Genomic DNA, 21,598 nt, shown 5'->3' with positions numbered 1-21,598 from the left:
GCCAAGTCTTAGGATAGATTTTTGGATGCTTAACCTATTCCTGCTACCTAGAATCAGGTCAGCATCAAAACTATTACAGAATTTGTTTTTCATGCATTGGAATTCCCACGGTAGAAAATTGTGAGGATTTGAGGTTAGTCAAGACTGAAAGGGAATGCAAAAGAATTGATGATAAGCTGGGACAATATTTTTAAAGAAGTAAGATGATTTGAGAATAGGCATTAAACAGGAAGCACCTTAAGTCTTACAACCATCTGTGTAGGATGAAAAGATTAAAATAGACTTTGGAAAAGTGCAGGCATTGTGAGATTCTTAGTTCATCTAAACCTTAAAGGTCCCCCCACCAAAATGGCTCCATATTTTAATAAATATAAAATTTATTTTTCTAGTTAGATAACAATTCTTCTCATTGTCATCAACCCAGAGAGTGTTGTTGATTGCATCTATAATAAGGAGGAAACACAACTCCAATTTTAGAAATCTATTGTAAAGACAGGATACAAGTCTAAGTTAGTGATTAATATATTTATAAATGTTTTGCCATGCATTGACTCCCTATAAAACTAGCAAATCCAAATAGATGGTGTTAAAATAAAATTGTACTTATTGTCTAGGCATCTTAGTGCTGATGAGAACGAGCTAAGGAGCGAAGTGCTGAATTTGACCTTTCATACACAGACCTGCTGTGGCTCTTCATTGCACTCCTCAAAAGAGTAATTGATTGTTCAATAAATTATCACTTTACAGATCGGGTTAGTCTCTTAAGCAAACCACCAATCACCTTGTTAACACATAGATGTAAATGAATTGTTTTCAATAGAATGAACATTATCCCTGATGTAGGTGTGGCGATTAGATTATTGATTTTAGGTAAATGTCTAGTTAATTATGCAATAGGCTTCATTTCTTCTCTTAATTAAGTTACTGCTCTTTTGAGTCAATAAACTATAGCCTCAGGAGAAATGAGAAGTTCCCCATTAGGGAGTTCACATACTTTCAAAAAAGAGTGAACATGGGGTATGAAATGATTCTCTTTCAGGACTAAGAGCAAAATGAAGAGCTTTCAAGCACAAGTTGCATCCCTACCTCATTTGTTGCCTGTTGATCCAGTCAAGCTTATGTGGAAAACTGATAGAAATATTTATGCAAAGAGAGCCCATTCACCTCTTGTGTTAAAACTCAGCCTAAATGAAATTCAGCACTCTCTGGCTCACTTCAAATGACTACAGCCAGATTAATTTGCCATTCAGCAATTTCCTCCTTTCAAATAGGTGTCAACCTCCTTTCAGTCTTAAAATATTAATTTCAATTTTTTCAGGAATAAAAGATTGTTTTCCGAATTCCTGGAAAGAGCCTCAATATAGCAAGTCAATGTCATTGCCCAAACATTCTTCCACCTTACTTTCAGTCTAAAATTAGTCTATAAATATTATTGACTTGTGTTCTTCTCTCTTTGGGATTGGTTACATGTTCTCACTCTGTCTTTCTGTGTGGTCTCTCTTCTCCCTGCTTCTTCTTCTTGCTCTCCCCCTCTTTTTGCCTCTCTCTCTCACTCTCTCTCATATGAGAGTTGAGGATGAGAGTGGTTGAAATGCCTGCCCAGTATGCTTGGCTCTGCCCCTCATTCTAATATCATAACCAGTCGAGGCTTCTGACACCTCCATTTATTCCAGATCTGTCTGCTCTGGTCTTGGTCAGAAGCTCTCTCTCGAGTGCTTGAGAGTGTTTCAAAGACAACAGAGGCATCATATTAATTGAATAAATGAGTGGAAGTGTAGAAGCCAGACTATATATGTGGAAGAAGGCCCGGGTAAATGCCATGTAGGAAAACCACTAGTTCCCTGACGATAATGAACTGATTATTTTCTTCTCTTAGGCCTTGACCTAAGGTTAACCCACAGAACTAGTAATTATGATGATGATCACTAATACTTATTGAACCCTATTCTGCGTTCCAGTGAGTCCTCCAAGAGATATGGCATGCATGACCTCATTTAATCCTCACAATAACTCTTTTCAACACTATTGTTCATCCACATTTTACAGATGGTGAAACAGAGGCCTGGAACCCAATGACACATAGTGACTAAGTAGTGGGACTAACATTCAGTTTCAGGAAACATGAGGAAAAAAAAATCTTCTTTTGTATTAACTCTGCAGGCACCAAACGTTGCTCAATAGATTAAAAGAAAATAGCCAGAGCTGAAAAGTTAATTGTCTATGCAATGGGTCCACTTGAGCTGAAATGTGTTTAGAGCAGATATTGATGAGGAAGCCTTCCATTTCCAATGAGTCTGTGCATGGTTGTTTTATAAATCACAGCTCATCTACTCAAGGAAAAGGTTGAGTTTCAACTTATGTAAAACACATACAAAATTCAACTACAACAAATCCAACCTCCTCCTGAAAAAAAATAAAAATAGGGAGAGGAACTTAAATTTTCTTCAAGAAGACAAAAGGCCAAAAGGCATATAGAAAATTGCTTATCACTATCCAAGAAATGCAAATCAAAATGCCAGTGAGAAAGACCTTTCTCAAGAAGGCCTGAAGCAACAGGTGTTACTGGTGGTGGGGTAAAAAGGAATATTCAGTCACTGTTAGTGGGGATTTCCTTGGGTTCATTCTCTATGAGAAACAATCTGGGGTCTTCTAAAAATGTATTCTGTAGAACTGCCATATGTCACAGTGATTCCATTTCTTAGTATCTTTCCCAAGAGTACCAGTGCATTTTTGGGTAGCTATGTGCTCATACATGTCCATTGTTTGCTATAGCCATGAACTGGAAATGACTCAAATGCTCAATAACAGAAGAATAGATAAAGAAGTTGTGAGATATCTATGTACATAATAGACACACACAATGGGATACTTGTCCAACTTTTAGAATAGACACAAATTTTTCACATTGCTGTGACTTTGATGAAACTGGAGAATTTTGCTTTGACTTGGAAGGTTCATGTTAAGTAAAGCATGTCAGAAGGAAAATGGCAGGGGGAGAGCAATAGTACAGCAGGGAGGGCATTTGTCTTGCATGCAGCTGACCCAGGTTTGATCCCTGGCATCCCATATGGTCCCCTGAGCACTGCCAGATGTAATTCCTGAGTGCAGAGCCAGAAGTAACACCTGAGAATCGCCAAGTGTGACCCCCCTCCTAAAAAATACCACAAAAACAAAGGCAAATATCCAATAATCTCTCTAATGTTATGGGGAGTATAAAGGAAAAAGGCTAGGGGATCACCAAAGCAAACTAATACTGCCAACAGATCTCAGGGATTCAAAGGGCATAAAGGGTTTGAGAAGGGACCCAGACAAAAGTGCAAGGATACTAGCGGGTGGTGCTTGTGGTACAGTAGCATTATAGGACATGCATATTAATACTATTTTAAATCACGATACCTCAATGAGAACATTTTTATTGGTAAAAGAAAGGAGTGTTGGAGTTCTATAAGGCAGGTTAGGCACTGAATGTAGGAATATTTTAGTTCAATATTAAGCCTCCTCCTTCCTGCTAATAATTTTGGTTCTAGACACATGAATAACAAAAATAATTTTCTCCTGATAGTTTATTTACTCAGAGCATAAAGGTAGCTTCAGAGCAAGTACTTAACTACATTTTGCCTTGTCTATGCCCCCTGTTAATAAGACATAGGCCAACTGACCACAGAATAACTTTTCCTTCTTCTTCAGAATCAAGATATGTCATTTTAATGTAAAAGCTATAATTAGCTAAAGTATCCTAAGATGATGTGTTAAAAATAATAGAATTAGGGCCCTAACCTTGCTCATAGCTACCTGGGTTCAGTCCCCAGCACCCCATGTGGTCTCCTGAGTCTAGCCAGAAGTGATCCCTAAACTCAGAGCCAGGAGTAAGCTCTGAGAACCTCTGCATGTGGCCCCCAAACTAAACATACAAATAAGAAACCTGGAAAAAGTTGCACTGTTGTTTGAATGAGGCCGGATACACATAATTTTCTGAAGCTGTTTTCAATCATGCAAATGATTTTTTCCTTTGCAATATGCTAATGCAATCTGATTTATTTCAGTTGTAAAAGTTAATTACAATGTGTTTGTGAGTCCCTAAAGATGATGTATTAAATGTTTGTAACCAGGATTATTAAAATGTCCTGTCTCGATTACAGAGCTTCTCTTTCAAACACTAGAACTAATTGTAGCCTTAAATCAGAACAACCTCACCGTTAAAATTAACACAAGGGCAACATTGCATAATTTTAATTAATTTTAATTTGGCCAAAGAAAATTAATTTTTGTTTTCTAGAAGGACAGCTAAACTCTTTTGTATCCAGCTTAGGCTGAAACATAGAGTTCATAAACTTTTCTTTTGAGCATTTTCATTCCTCAGAGGATTGTACCATGGAATTACATCCTTGTTTATATTTGGGTTCCAATTTGCATATCGGGCTCTCTCAACTTCTCTTTGCATTTCAGTAAGGAAATGAGACCAAAGTGAAAGCTATACAGATTTATGGTTAGACAGATAACATTTTTTACGGGGAGATTCAACTACTTCTTTGCCCAGGTCTTTGCTGACTCATGTTGCTCAGACCTCAGGAGAGGTATATGCTGAGACTTCTTTGAGTGCCCATCCACAAACTACCAACACCTCTTTAAAGTTTGCAAAACGGTTTTTGAAGGAATATCTACGGAGAAGACGTTGCGTTCAAGTGATTTTCTCTCTCTCCTGCTGTTTTGTCACAATTGGCTTCTTCATAGGAAACACTTCTACAAACTATCCAAGGTTATCTCATTGTGCGTCAAACTTCTAATCAACGGGTTAAAATTCTACTTAGTTTCTTCTGTTTATTGTTCTGTTTATTTGACTGAAACAGGAGCAACTGTCCTGCAGAGTTCACCTCTGTCTCCCATTCTTCTAGAAATGATGGCTATCCTCTGTATCCAGAAAAATATTGGTTTTAAAATAACTTAGAAAGTCAACATGACATCTTGAAATTTAGAAAATCTATACAAAAAGTAAACTGGACCAGTTCCCCTCCTATTTTAACTTCCTGACTGGAAGTTCATCATGTTTTAAAAATTTTGGTAAACTATTTTATTTCTTATCCCAGCTTGGATGTCGTTGTTGTGAAGTGATGGGAATTTGCATTTTGCTGATTTTCACTGATCTGTGTGTAGATAGAAGCCTTCCTTCCTAATTATGCTCAACAATCTAAAATCTTGGAAACTTTAAATATTTGGTTACAGCACAGTAGCAATAGCCAATATGAACCATGAGTTCAGTATTTCGTCGATTGCCTCGAGCAGGCCCCAGTAACGTCTCCTTCATCCTGACCCTGAGGTTATATTCAAGGCTCTTTAGGAGAATGAGATCCATCATTGTTACTGGTATTTGGCATATTTGGTACGCCACGGGGAGTTTGCCAGACTCTGCCCTGTGGGCAGGCTACATTCGATAGCCTGCAAGTTTGTCCAAAGTAGGAATGAGATAATAAGATGTCATAAAAAGATGTCCTGATAAGATGTCACGCAGCAGCAAATGTGGCCGCGCGATTCCGGGAGCTGGATTTTATAGTCTCTGAGTCTTGGCCATTGATGGGATTACACGGCGCCAGGGGGCCAGGTGGTGAGTGTGACCCCCGTCTACTGGAATTTGGAGGATCTGGGTGGAGGATGCTCGACTCCAATCCGAGTAGGCTGGGAGATCTCGGCCCCGGAACCCGCGTGGATTTGTCCCTCTGCCAGTACCTTCATGTGTGTGGAGAGTGGTCTCAGCATGGTGGTGGCTGGTCCTGGAGGTCTTCAGCTGCCGGAGCCCTGGTCGGGGCAGGGAGGAAAGCTCAACCCGCTCCCCTCCAATGGGCCCCGGCGAGGAACAGCCAGGTGCGGGGGCAGACTGCACTGTTCTCCTCCGGGAGCTGGATTTTATAGTCTCTGAGTCTTGGCCGTTGATGGGATTACACGGCGCCAGGGGGCCAGGTGGTGGGTGTGACTCCCGCCTACTGGAATTTGGAGGATCTGGGTTAAAAAGAAGTTAATTTAAACCATGTACGTCAGGGCAGAAGTGATAGAACAGCAGTGAGGGCATATCCCATGCACACAGCCTACCTAAATTAGATCCCAGACATCCCATAGGTCCCCTGAGCACTCACCAGGAGTAATTCCTGAGTGCAGAGACAGGAGTAATCCCTGGCTTCACCAGGTGTGATCCCAAAACAAAAACAAACAAAAACCCTAAATTTTTTGTAAAAGTCAAACATAAACAGATCAAATAATTCTTTGTCCAAAGCAGTGTTTTCTATGTTTTGATTGCATGAGGCTATTAGGCATAAATTTCACATTTTTTTCAAGACCACCAGAATACCACTTGCTCACAATACAGGAAAATGACATGAGCACTTTTAGAAATTGCCTGCATCACGTTTCTATCAGCACTACCTGAGCAAATCTCTGTGAATCTAGAAAGACCGAAAACAACTGACGGTCACCATCTAAGAGTCCCAAGGAGACAGAGGACCTATCTCATTTGACTAACTCAAGGGCGGTGCAGGACTTCCTTCCAATCTAAGAAAACAGCATGTCCTTTTTCCTGGAGATTATTAGTAGAATCCAGTCTTTGGTCATTGTAAAACTGACATTCTCATTTGTATTGAAATAGCATTATTATGTATTGACACTGTGTTGCAGTCTGTGTTTCCAGCACGTGCCCTCACATATCAGTATCTGTATACGTAATACTAATTGCATCACTAGGAAGCACAACTCTAGTCTTCATTGTTGACCTGGAATTCTGCCCTCCTTGGCCATCAGCGGAAAACCTACAATCATATTTCTTTTCTTTGTATTTTTGCTTAAGATTTTATTACTGAATCACTGTGAGATATATTTTTACAAAGCTGCTCTTTACAAACTATGATTTGACTTCAGTCATACAGTGTTCCAACACCTATCCCTCCACCAGTGTACATTTCTCAGCACCAGTGTTCCCAAGTACCCTCCCATCACTCCTGCTCCCTAGCCTGACTCTGGCATTTTCTTCTCTCACTTTCACGCTCACTTTCACTCTCACATTCTCTCTCTCCACTCTCTCTCCCCTCTCTCTCTCTCTCTCTCTCTCTCTCTCTCTCTCTCTCTCTCTCTCTCTCTGCTTTTGGGCATTATGGTTTGCAGTACAGATACTGAAAGGTTATCCATTATATTCTTTTACCTACTTTTAACCCAGCAAGCTACCGAGAGTATCTCGCCCGCACGGCAGAGCCTGGCAAGCTCCCCGTGATGTATTCGATATGCCAAACACAGTAACAACAAAGTCTCCAATGGAGATGTTACTGGGCCCACTCGAGCAAATCGATGAACAATGGGAGGACAGTGTGACAGTGACCTACTTTTAACACTCAGTACTTGTCCAGCATGATCATTTTCAGCTATTATTGTCATCTTGGTCCCTTCTCTGTCTTACCTACCCCAACACATTTGTGGTTGATTCCAACCATTGACCAGTCATCCTCCTAGACCTTGTTTCCCCTGGGCATGGATATGCCTTCTAATATATATTACAAATGAATGCAGTCATTCTATCTCTGTCCCTTTCTTTCTGACTCACTTCATTCAGCATGATATTCCCCAGCTCCATCCATTTATAGGCACATTTCATGACTTCATTTTTCCTAAGAGCTGAGTAAATAGTATTCCACTGTGTAGATGTACCATAGTTTCTTTATCTGTTCATCTTTTTTCAGGCACTCAGATTGTTTCCAGATTCTGGCTATCGTGAATAGCACTGCAATGAACATGGGGGGGGGGTGTGTTTCTCCTATGTGTTTTGGGCCCCCAGAATATATATATATATATTTTTTTTTCCAGAAGTGGTATTGCTGGATCAAATGTGAGCTCAATTTCTAATTTCTACATTCATTTTTCAAGTTGGCCAAGGGAGTCTCTAACTTAAAGTATTTTCTTCCTTTATTTCCATAAATCTACTAGTTCCATTTCCCACCACCCCCCCTTCTCAGTCCCCCTCCTTCACACCCCCCACACATTTTTAAGACCCTTGAGGTTCTACAGGACAAATCTGAATACTTAAGGTTATTCCTCGTCCTTTAACTTCTAGAAAGAAAATTCTTTATGCTGTGAAAATTAACATAGTGACAGATTCTGGGGATTGAGGTGCTGGCATTTTTGTTGGTCATGTTTTCTATTTAACCTCAGCACTTAATACAGTTTAATTGACTTTAAATTACTTTGATCACCAAGTAGGAGTAGTTTAAATAAATTATGTTAAATATTTCCTGGAATTCCTAGTCTACTTCTTACATTCAAAATCAGAAGCACTTTCTTTGAAGAAAGAAATAAACAAATGATTTAATGACCTAAATAAATCAGGTAACGTGTTCAGGTATTTTCTTCTTTTCTGATTGCATTTAAAGAGATATATTTACTTAGCTTTTTTTTTCAACTAATAACAGTTTTAAATTATGCTGTTCTTTCCAGCATAATAGGTTATTCTTAACACAGCACAGCACAACACATTTTTTCAAATATACTTTAAAGGGTTCCATGGGACTTCACTCATGCATAAGGCTTGGCCTGAGTACATGGGAAGTGGCCTGGAGTGTGGTATCAGTTGGGTAGTGGAGGTTGGCTGCGAGATTGTGACCTTGGACTGTGGCCTCAATGACACCTGGGAGCAGAGATCCTCGGCCTGCTTCCCCCAGTCTCCAGTGACCCAGGGGTCACACCCATAAGCCACTTCTTTTTTTTATTATTATTTTATTTATTGAATCACCATGGGAAAAGTTACAAAGCTTTCAGGTTTAAGTCTCAGTCATGCAATGATCAAACACCTTTCCCCTCACCAGTACTTATTTTTCACCACCAAGAACCCCAATATACCCTCCCTCCCACCCCTCCCAATGCTTGTGAGGAAGATAAATTCTACTTAACTCTCTATCTATTTTGACTACATTCATTATTTCGACAAAAGATGCACCATTATTGTTTAGAGTTTACACCCAAGAATCAGAACTGCTGAAAAGCCATCGTGAAATAATTTGTTTTCTACAGCTGGTTATGAGAACCATATGGTGTTGCGTGGCCACAATAGCGGCCATGTGATTTTGGATTTCTGATATTTTACCTATTAAGTCTGGAGGGATTCCTGGCAAGAGCCAGATAATTATGAGATTAGTTTCTGTGGCTCCGGAGTCATGGCTGTGTCGGAGAGCCACTCGTGGGGGGCAACTCATGACCTTGGTAGGGTGTGAAGGACAAGCCGGGAATGTTCCCCTTCCCATGAGGTTGCAGTTGCCCCATCACCACCAGCTCATACCTGGCTTTCCAAAAAGCTCTGAGGCGGCTGTCATCTTGCTGCCCAGGGGAAAGAGGCGGAACATAAGCCACTTCTTGCTGGCGCCAGATAATCTCCTCATCAGCCACCCTCCAGAACTCACAGCTGCCTCTCCCAGAAGGGAGCTCAAAATGAGGTCCCCATAACCATGCCACCGGACTTCATGCCAGGCTGTTTTCACTCGGGGTGCCCCAGAGGGGGGTGGGTAAGAGCCCTCCCCACCCCAAGGGACTCAGCCATGGCCATGCCGGAGAGTCGACCTCCACTACCCAACCGCTGCCACTGTCCAGGCCGCTTTCCATGTGCTCGGGCCAAGCCTCACATATGAGTAAACATATTCCTGGATATATCAACACATCATAAGACACTCCCTACCCATATTCCATGGTTTCTACACCATATTTGATTGGGTTCAGACAGCAGGCAACAGGTCATAGAGGGAAATATATAGATAGATAGATATAGATATATACATATTTCCCTCTATGATCTATCTATCTATCTATCTATCTATCTATCTATCTATCTATCTATCTATCTCTTGGAGAGCCAGGCAAGCTACTGAGAGTATCCCAGCCATATGGCAGAGCCTGGCAAGCTACCTGTGGCGTATTTGATATGCCAAAAACAGTAACAATAACGGGTCTCATTACCCCGACCCTGAAAGAGCCTCCAATACCATTGGGAAAGACGAGTAAGGAGAGGCTGCTAAAATCTCAGGACTGGACAAATTGAGACATTACTGGTGCCTGCTCAAGTAAATTGATGAACAATGGGATACAGTGATACAGTGACACTTTAAAGGATTATTGATATTGTATTTGAGACACTTTAAATTTGTTTTTGAGATAATACCCAGTGGTGCTTGGTGTCTGTTCCTGGCTCTGTGCTTGTAGGTTGAACTCAGGGAATATGCGATGCTGGGGATGAAACCTGAGCATGCAAAGCTTGTACGCAATTCATTGGGCAATCTCTTTCACCCTTTATCTGAGAGAGATTTGAATAACTATTACTCTCCATGGGGGTGTTGAGATTGCCTTCAATTAAGTAAGTATTAATATGATGACCATTTTTACTAATAAGTATGGGTTATTTAAAAATTGTTTTACTTGGGATAAATCATTAAAAGCAATATTTATGTCAAAGATGTCCTAAATGGTAATATAAAACATGCTTACCCATATACATTTTATGCTTTTGTATTTCATAGAAATAATATAATGTAAGCAAACTCTTAACTTGAAATGATAATATTTTTGATGGGTGAATGGTAATACTTTTAACATTTAAAGAGTTTTAAAGTCAGTCAGAAAAACTTACTGTTTATTTGAAGGAAAAACGATACAATACATAAAGAGATTTCCTACAGAAGAAATACAAATAGGCAATAAATATGAATCAGTGTTTAATAAGTATAACCACATCAAAATTTAACTTACTACTTTATCCCCAACATCATGTTATTAAAGAATATGAGGTAATGTGATTAAAAATTGTGGTAAGAAATTCCACAGGCTCATATATTGTTGGTAGTCATTTAAGTTGGTAAATCCTTTATGAAAAGTATTTAATAAAGTTCTTCCAAATCCCCTGAGCTCGACAGGAAGCAATATAGAGAGAACATACCAAGAATAGAAAGCAAGAATATAAAAGAAGGGGTTGGGGAAATAATAAGGGTCTAAGGTGCTCCTCTTACATATGACCGACCCCAGTTTGATCAAATTTGACTTTGTCCACCAAGTAGGTGTCCTGATGCATTGCTTGTGCCCTCAAACTCCACCAGAAGTGATCATTGAGCAGTTGTGAGTAAGTAATGAACACTACTGGGTGTAGTCCAAAGAACACAAAGGGAAAAGAAAGAGTATTACAAATAACAATGTGATGGTGCCATAAAGTTGTGATTTTTTGTTGACATAAATGGCCTTTACTTAGGATATCATGTGGCATGTTCTTCACATATAGACATCAGGACCCAGAAAAACTTGAGACTTTTCCAGCTTCAGCTGCAAGGACTGCAAGCAATATAGCCCTTTGTATTTGCTTGTATTTTTTTTATTAGCTTCTTATATGTTTTATTCTTCTTTAAAAATTGTGCATTCTGGGGCTGGAGTGATAGCACAGCGGGTAGGGCATTTGCCTTGCACGCGGCTGACCTGGGTTCTATTTTCAGCATCCCATATGGTCCCCCGAGCACTGCCAGGAGTGATTCCTGAGTGCAGAGCAAGGAGTAACCTCTGAGCATTTCCAGGTGTGACCCAAACAGCATAAATAAATAAATACCTGTCACTGTCCTCCTGTTCTTCATTGATTTGCTCCAGCGGGCCCAGTAACGTCTCCATTGTGACAATTGTTACTGTGTTTCGCATATCGAATACGTCACAGGTAGCTTGTCAGGCTTTGCTGTGCGGGTGAGATACTCTCAGTAGCTTGCCGGGCTCTCCGAGAGGGATGGAGGACTCGAACTTGGGTTGGCCATGTTGGCCGCTTGCAAGGCAAACGCCCTACCCACTGTGCTATCGCTCTAGCCCAAAGTAAAGTAAAGGCCCTCCCGTTGATCATCGATTTGCTCGAGCGGGCCCAGTAACATCTCCATTGGAGACTTTGTTGTTACTGTGTCTGGCATATCGAATACTCCAGCCGATAGCACAGCAGTAGGGCGTTCGCCTTACAAGCGGCCAACATGGCCGACCTGAGTTCGATTCCTCTGCCCCTCTCGGAGAGCCCGGCAAGCTACCGAGAGTATTCAATATGCCAGACACAGTAACAACAAAGTCTCCAATGGAGACGTTACTGGGCCCGCTCGAGTTCTAGCCCAAATAAATAAATAAATAAAAATTGTGCATTCTGAGATTTTATTTATAATTTTTGAGCAAAGAATTTTCGATACTATTTATCATTTAAATATGCTGATATTATAGTCATAGTATAATAATAACCTATATTATCTCCCGAGTAGTGAACATTTCATCCATCATTTTGTCAGTAACTTTATTCTGGCTGAATTTTTCTTTTCCAAATTTGGCTCACCCACACATTTATAGATGTTTTCAATGTATTCTTGGTAGCTTATTCTCTCATATTTCTTTTTGTTTCTATTATTTATACCTGTGTCCTTCCAAACTAGGATCTAGTCCACTCGTACTCTCTTTAGTGTTTCCTAGATCCCGTTAAACGATCAGAGTGGATATTAATAGTACTCAGATTTTTCACTCACTTGGTTCTTTGAACTAATTTTCAGCACATTGTCTAAATTTTGTATTATGTCTTATGTCATTGAACTCGGCATACTGAATTATTTTAAATAGCATGTATCCTGGTCCCAGTACCTGAAATATTATTTTGAATAGTGGTAGCTTTTTGGTTTTGCTTTATGAGCCTTTCACTGTTTATTGTGTACGGTACAGTTATAGAGTCGAGAATTATCAACTCAGACTTAACCATTTGATTTGTCCCTTGCCCTGTACATAGCTTTGGAAGTCATCTTGTTATATCCAGAGATTCTATCTGAGCAACAAGGCAAGACTCATTAATCAAGGTCTTACAGTGAAGAGAGAAATTCAGTCCTGATTTTATCCTGTTTCTTGATAGCTTCCAACTCATATCTGTGTCAACCACTCACATGCCCCGTTTGCATACAACCCCCCTTTTTAGTTTTGATACATACTCAAAATTTAAAATTTTTTTTCAGTGACCACTAAGGACTTATTTTCAAAAAAATCTTTCAGTTCAAAATTGGGAATTTATATATTTTAATTTAAGTTTTCTTTTATGAAAGTACCGTGAGTTACAAAGTTACTCATAGTTGGGTTTTTGACATATAATATTTCATCAACAATTCTGCCACTAGTGTCAACTTCCTTCCACTAGTGCTCCCAAGTTCTCTGTCCTACCACAGCCACCCACCCCAGCTCTAGCCTGCCATTTTGACAGACACCTTTTAAGTTCGTTTTTAATGTTTGGGTCTAGTTATTTCAGTTTTGTTGACTCTGTGGTTTGGCTATTTAGCTCTATCATTCCTTAATATCACTGGTGATTCTGAATCCACTTAAACCCTGTCCCTGTTGCTTCTCATCTATCTCTTCTCCTTTACCCCTTTTCTCTTCCCCTTCTCCTTCCTATTAAGTTATTTATTAATTGGGGGAGGGTTCCCAAATAGTTCTTAAAGGCCCCTTCTATCAATTTTTGGTCATAAAGACCAGCAGTGTAATGTTGTAAAGGTTCAAGTATCCAGGACTTGGCTCAGTTCTCCAGGGTCATGCCAGTGCTGCTTAGGTCATGGTGCCAGGGATTGATGCAGAACCAGTTGCATGCAAGGCATGCTCTTAATTTTTCTGTGCTCGCTGACCCAGATTCTTATCCATCTCACGCTTACTAATCGTCTACCATTTCAGTCTAACTCAATGCATTCTCACTAATATATTAAGTCAATTAAGGTATTGGAGAAAGTTTGATCTTTTGGAGGGGAGAGTTGTGGTGGAGGGTTGGGCCACACCTAGAGGTCCCCAGGACACCTTTTGGCTCTAAACTCTGGGATCACCTCTGATGGGGCTCAAGAGATTATATGAGGTGCTGGATATCAAACCCACAATCTCTACATTCAAGGCAGGCACCCTACCCGCTATAGTATCTCTCCAGACCCAGTTTGACAGTTTTGAAAGAATAGAGTAGTTTGAAGTCAGGGAGACCAGAGTTACAAACTCAATATAAAGAAGGTTCAATTTTATACTTGTGTGATGACAGTAGAGGTAGAGGTGAGCGATGCATCAGAGTGAAATATGCCAGTCAGAATGAAGAGGTGGCATAGTAGATATGAAAACTCCCTGGGGATATTTTATTTAGGGTGCCCTCAGGGACAGCACAGTCTTCACTAACTTCTATGTCAAAATCAGACTGTGTACAGATGACTGGATCTTGATTCAAAATAAGTAGCCACTGGGTAGCTCACTTCCATTAGCCATACTCCTTTCACTTTTGCTCATGCTATATCTGAGTATCAAAGTATGTCCATTACCCATGAAACAAAGAAACTTCCGATCCCTGGCCCAATGGATGTGAGAAATCCATTATCACCATCTCTGCCCGCAGTGGTATAAATATAATTTGCATTGTTCTTTAGTTCATTTGTTTTATTTTTTTTTTCAAGCGTGTAATCAGCTGCCTTCCTTTCCAGCTTAAGATACGTGTGACCAGGGAGACCTTTCCAAAATAAGGTTATAAAAGGACTTGGATGATAGATAAGGGTTATTTTGCCTAAACGGGAATAGATGGAAGGAGAATAAATGCCCATCTATGAGGGCTTCGGTGTTTCCAGATAAACATTTCTGGTCACAGAGCGTTTTCAGACATATCTGCTTTCCTGTGTTTCTTCTGCTCTCTCTTATTGTTCAGCCCAAATCTAAAATTGGAAGTGGTGGCAAAGACGAGGTCCTTCTCCATGAAAGGTTATCACGGCCCCTAATATGAAGTTTTCCTTTTTCCAAAACCTTCATTGTATTAGTAATCTCACAATTTACTTTGAATGGTGAGAAATGGCTGGGGGGTTGGGGGTTGCTGTAGCTGAGCAACCAGAGAACCAGTGGGGTTGTATAACATAGAGTTGTTATGTCATAACATTTCTCATCGGAAAATCTCTTTCCCGGCTATGGGGGTTGGAGGGAGGGGGCGGATCAAGATCCGGTAGAAAACGCTCCTCTCATGCTCTCACAGTTTTGAGATGTGGAAGAAGCAGAGAACTCCCATGTCAGAATGAATCAGCCAGCTGGAATTCACATATAACGTACTAGATGAGGAACTCGGAACTCCAAAATGTCAGAGGCAAATGTCACGACTGACAAAACCAGTCCTGCCCAGTTCACTGCATTTCCAGATTCTGGGTTTTGCACTGTCACTTAGAGGGTACAGACAGCAGGGGCACTCCTGGAGAGAAACAGGGTAGAGGCAAAGGGAAAGGGTCAGAGAAAGAAAGTACAGTGCAGGTTTGTGTGCTGGAAGCCAAGAATGAAAGATGCCCAATTGGCATGTAGGAAGATTCCTCGAATCTAGAGTTTGTGTCCAGAGTGCTACAACAGCGGGTAGTGTTTTTGTTGTGCACGTAGCCAACCAGGGTTTAATCTCACGAATCCCATATGGTCCCCAGAGCACCTCCAGGAATAATTCCTGAGTCAGCGCCAGGAGTAAACCCTGAGCATCGTTGGCGTGGCCCACCAAACAAAACAAAATTCTGATACCAGACTGAGGAAGTTTCTAAACGATCTGGCTGATTTAACTGTACTGTTGGTTGTAGTCTGTGATGGTTGAGGGGGAAATCTGAAAGCTACATCTGGCAAGAATAAGGCAGATTCCCCAGAGATCAGTACTAAGGTACCCATTTAACTAGCAGGTGTCCCCACGTGCGCATTCAGGAACGCTCCACTCCAAGGGTTTTATGCGTAGACAACATCTACGTAAACTCAGTTTCATGTTTTCAGCTGTTGACTGTTTGGTAATTGCTTTCTTTTTCATATATTTAATATGATGACAAATGCGATAAATTTATAGGATTGAATAATTTTTAAATGCAGAGAGGAGATGAGAGAAAGAGATGGTTACACCATCTATGGCACTAATTTATTTTTCATCAGTCCATTTGTGATTTTTTTAATTACAAAATTGGATTTATTACCACACTACCCAGACTCAAATTATCTTAGACTAGCTTTAGGAGAGAGATTACCTGATGTATTAACAAAAGTGAAAGAAGCTTTTTCAAAAGGAGGAGATATATTTTCATAAGAACTGATCAGGTTGGTTCAATTGGGAAATTAGTGAAAGGATTACAAGAAACCAGAAAGATATTTTACTTTCCGTGATTATATTATATTCTCCTGGGAGTTTTTGTAAGTCTAGGTTTTCCCTTATCTACATTTATTTTTTGTCTTGCATATTAAAGACCCTTTGTTTGAGGTCAGACTTAATAGCTTTCAATTAGAGTCTGGATTGCAGGTGGGGGGAAAAGGATTTTAAGGTAACCTGAACCATCAGGAGTTACATTCCCCAGTGGCACCTGAGGAAATGAGTAGTATTTCAACTGGAGAAGGACAGAATAGTATACGGGATGGGAGCCACTTGTCAACTCTGCTAAAAAGGTGACTTTGCATTGAATGAATGATGAAAAACTCTTGAAGGCATTTGGATAGAAGAACATGAGTGCACTTTTTTCCCCTTTTTTCAGTGTTCTAGAAGAATAACAATGGGAAGCAACCAAAGGGAAATTAGTTGTATTAGTCCAGACCCAATTCCTCTCACATATACAGACCGCACATATAGCAAAGTAGAATACCCTTCTTACAGCTCTCAGGGGTAACGGATGCTAGATGGGAGGCAAAATGGAGGGAAGTTTGATGATATCATAGGACTTAATCATCACTGAAAAATGAAGATGAGAAAGGTAAGAATCAAGTCAGCAGATGCCTATTTTCTTATCTTGAAAAAGTGGTATAGATCCTTCAGGGAATGCTGTTTTGGGGCTGTGATGCAACCAACCAGGGTTTTATTCCCTGAATTTCATATGGTCCCCCGAGTCCTGCTAGGAGAGATCCCTGAGCACAGAGAGTCAGGAGTAAGCCCTGAGCAGAACCAGGTTCGATCCAAAAGTGGGGGGAGGGGAGAACTTCGGGTCAGGTTTAGTAGTAGGACAATGATGAACTGAGCCTTGGGTGTGATGTCCAAGTACTCTTGGGACATGTGAGAAAAGGATGTGGTCTGAAATGCAGAATTAGCTTTCTGGGCAGTTGTTTTTAGCATAGCGGGAAGTAACATGATATTTATTGTGCTACAGAAAAAACAAATCTTAAGTGCTTTCCCTGTTTTAACCAATTTGATATTCAAACCAATTAAGTGCATGGTGATTCTGAAGCCAATAGAGAAGCCTATTGAACTTTTGGTTGTTGCCCAGCTGAGTAGGTAGAACCAGAAGAGACACAACATGCCAGAGAGGTAGTGCAATGGGTGAGGAAGGAAGGAAAGAAGCAAGTGAAAGTAACTTAAGCAACCTGGAGGGATGCACAAAGTTCACAGGAACTGTAGATCCAGAAACCGACTGGAAATAGAGGGCGTGGTTAGAGATGAGGCAGTTAGGGGTTCAGCGAGAGCCAAGTTTCTGCCAGTGATGAAACCAAAGTTCAGGACATCCCATTCTTATGATGGCCCTTGTGGCCGAAGTCAAGAGCAATAACTCAGGATGTGACTGTCATTCAGACAAGTATAGTGGGCTTCTAGGACAGGAGTGAAAGGGAGGGGAGGAAGCAAAAGTGAGTCAGAATTCTCCCTTCAGAAGAAGGAGAGAACAAATTGGTCACTGTCCGCCTGTTGGCACAGTTGCAGGCAGATTGAGTTTGGGACCCCCCAAGTGACTCAAAGCCGAATGTCTGCTGGTTGTTGAATGCCACCAGCTTGTTCTAGCCACAAGGGGCCACCCACCACTAAAGTGCTGCCTACTGTCCTCTCCAAGCATTATTAATTTTTTTCATTTTATTTTATCTTCTTTTAATTGAATCACTGTAAGATACACCATTACGAGGCTGTTTGTGATAGGGTTGCAGTCATACAATGTTCCAACGCCTGTTTCTTCACCAGTGCACATTTCCCACCACCAATGTCTCCAATTTCCCTCCCACCACCTCTGCTCCAGCCTGTATCTATAGCAGGAAATTTTATTCTCTCTCTCTCTCTCTCTCTCTCTCTCTCTCTCTCTCTCTCTCTCCTCTTTCTCCCCCCTTTGGGGCATTATGGTTTGCAATACAGGTACTGAGAGGTTATCATGTTTGTTCCTTTACCTACTCTCAGCACACGGTTCTTATTCAGAGTGATCATTTGCAACTATCTTTGTCAGAGTGGTCCCTTCTCTATCCTAACTTCCTTTTCCCCCAGCACTTGCAACAGGCTATGCAAGAAGCTCCCCAAGTATTATTTAAGAAATAGTTTGGAAGTCTCTCTCTGTTATGTCCCACTGAGGAGCTAAGGCTCTGTCTATCAGACAAGACAAGCTCAAATATAGCCACCAGCATTGCCGGACACCTGACCCAGGACATGCAGTTTATTTTCTTCTGTGAACTGATGTTTCCTGGCCTGTAAGATGGGAACAGAATGAGTTCTTTCTGTTTTATTTCAGAGGGTTCTTAAGATTAAATAAGATTATCTGTGTGCAGCACCAAACTCTTTTCGGTGAGGCTGAGCCAGGCAGTGAATGAGGGCTCCTTTTTCTCAAAATATTTAATAATAATGCTCCCACATAATCCATAATCCAGAAATTCCTTTTGGAATCTACCCCACCCCAAAATACAAAGAAACTAATCAGAAAAACAAAACATGTATGCATACTCATATTTATTCAGCACTTACTCAGGATATGGAAACAGCCCAAATATCCAATGACAGACGAAGGGATATGGAAGTTGTGGTCTGTATATACAATGGAATATTATGCAGTCCCAAGGAAAATAAAGCCATGTAGTTTGCTGCAACTTGAATGGAATTGAAGGATATCTACTGAGCAAAGGGAGGGCAAAAGAGAGAGGGTGATCTCACTCATCTATGAGGAATAGACAATGTTCATTGATAACAAATCCTGAGCAAAGAAGTACAGCTGAGAACAGATTCATGGACAGAGGTGGTCTGGAGGTACCTCAGGGCATGGGGTTGTTAGTGGGCACTTTGTTGGTGTCTTGAGTTGAGGAAACTGTGGACACCAAGACCATGAAATTTATGTTAACATGATTGTAAACACATTAAACTGTTGGGGTTTTTTAAAGACTTTTTTATATTCTAACTCTTCATGAGCCCATTTTCATCTGCTAGTACATTGCATGCTTCTTACTGGCTTCAGCCCCTTATCTCTCTTTTAAGTGGTGGGTTCATTTTGACATTCACACTGTTTGCCCAGGATTTGGGGGCCTGGTAGTCCTTCAGAGCTGTTTGTTGAGTAAATTCGTGAACAAAAGAGCAAATCTTCATCAGCTACCCACCTCCAGCATTTTGAAGAACAACCAAATGATGGGAGGAGAGGAAGCAAGTCTTAGCTGTATCTCTGTCTACCGTTTCAACCAAGAGTCTTATTTTCTCCAACTTATTATTAGTGTGGTATAATTTCTGAAAGAGAGAAGTAACAGGTATCAAGGAAATCACTCATTCTTAGAGATCTTTAGGTTCCTGAAGGAGAGTCAGATGTACAATACATTTTAAAGCTGTACTACTTGACCATTGGAAAAGATATTCAGAAACTATATCAATCACCTCTTACTACCAAACATCCCCCACAAAATCATGGAAGAGAAGATAAGTATATATTTGGGTATTTTAGCTATTCTGTTGAGGGTCAGTTAGGGGTGAGAGGGTCACTCTGCTTTCAACAATGAATCCCTTGCTTCCTTCCTTACTATGGCTTGAGCTCTGTGGTGAGTTAAATGAAGAGTAGTAGAAGCTACCTGGAGGAAGCTCCTCTTAGGGTAAAAGGCAGAAATGCAAGCGGGAAAATTCAGTGATACAATCCCCCCATTAAATCCTCAGCTTTGTTAGCCATGGTATCCTGCTTGGGTGGCACATAGCCAAGCTTGACATTAGAAAATTGGGAGGCACACTGCCTCATTTCTGCAGGAGGGATCCCAGGTTGATTTGGCAAAGGACATGGCTGCAAGGAGGGAGGAGAATGGGGATAACCCATCCACCAATTCCACAGGACTTAGTCTTGAGTTACTGGTAGATGCTGGCACTGCTAACAAATATGGGCTAGCATTTTCTTGAAAAACATGTAAGATAAGATTTAACAGTGTTAAGGCCACAAGCAAGTTCTCAGTCAGAGGTAGTCAAAGGGGAGAGGCATTGGATCTATCAGTCCACTCCTTCCCATTCAATGGAGAGAAAGGAGATTTGATGATGGTCTACTTCACTCAAAAGCAATCCAATGTTTTCCTATGTCACAAAGAGACATAAATGTCCCAGAAATTTAAGATTCCCTAGAGAGGTTAGTTCTCAGGTCAAATTATGCCTGTAAGGGACACCATAAATATGCAAGAAACTTATCAAATAACGCAACAAAAATGCACTTAACATCCAACATGCTTTTTGAATTTAAGAGATGGATGGATATCTGAACAAACTAGACATGTCCTGTCATGGGGAGCATTCCCATATTGGGAAAGAAGATGGACCGTGATTCCCCAAAGTGCTGGCAGTATCATTTACTGCTATATACCCCTGAGCATTTGACCATCTGACAAAACCAGGCTTTTCATCTTGGAAATAAGAGATGAGCCACGTGAAGTGAAGTGATTTTTTTTCAGTGCACGTCAGAATTACAAACAAACTCAGATACATTTATTTATAAAAGCAGCTATTTCCAATGCAAAACACATCAATACAAATAAAAGGGTTGCTATCAAAAGGAAATCTCTGTCATACAGATTCCTGTGGACAATGGGGTTCATATTGCGGTAAGGACACTGTATGCGGAGGTGTGCGTAAAAGGCTGTTTCCTTTTGACAACTCCCTCCTCTAAATATGCAACTGAGGAATGGAAGCAGATGTGCCCTAACTAGAGTGAATTTTCTCTTCAAATTCTTTTTAGAGGAAACCAAAACAAACCTTTGCTCCAGCTCATCTTCTGAGAGTTATTTCAACCTTTGGTTATTTCACATTTGTTTAAGTGAAACTTGTTACGACACAGCCTTTAAGACACAGTCACACTTTAAGAAGTGAAAGACCTACCACCGGACTTCTTCCCTGGTGGGGGGAAGTGGATTTTGCTGATATCTTTTCTCATTTGTCAAAAAATGGGGTGTTTCCCAGGAAACCCATATGAAGGTTTCTGCCTGGGAACAGTTTTGAACTTTGTAAACGGACACTAGGACTGAGGGTGGGGGGTGCACCAAGGCACAGAATTGTGTTGAAACTGAGAGCACTGTTTTTCCACCAGGGACCATACAGTTCCCTATTGGTCCCCAGGAATATTTCAGAGGAGCCGAAGGTGAGATTTGTATGAATGGGAGGTCAAAACACAAGACCATGGGGGTCTCAGTAGGACACAAAGCTGCAGGAAGGAAACAAGGTCAGAAGGGGCCACTGTTGGGAGAAGGTTGAAATAACTCTCAGAAGATGAGCTGGAGCAAAGGTTTGTTTTGGTTTCCTCTAACCCAGGACATCCTAATGACCCTGAATGGACTGACTTTCCAACTAGCTCCTTCCAAATTTTGCCATCAGGAGCTTGTCTACTGTTTTTAGACAAGTGGATTGCATTTTTCAATGACC

Source organism: Sorex fumeus, unplaced genomic scaffold, assembly GCF_029834395.1.
Source record: "Sorex fumeus unplaced genomic scaffold, SorFum_2.1 ptg000051l, whole genome shotgun sequence".
Lineage (NCBI taxonomy): Eukaryota > Metazoa > Chordata > Mammalia > Eulipotyphla > Soricidae > Sorex > Sorex fumeus.
The sequence above is the reverse complement of the archived record's forward strand: the minus strand, read 5'-3'. Positions refer to the sequence as shown.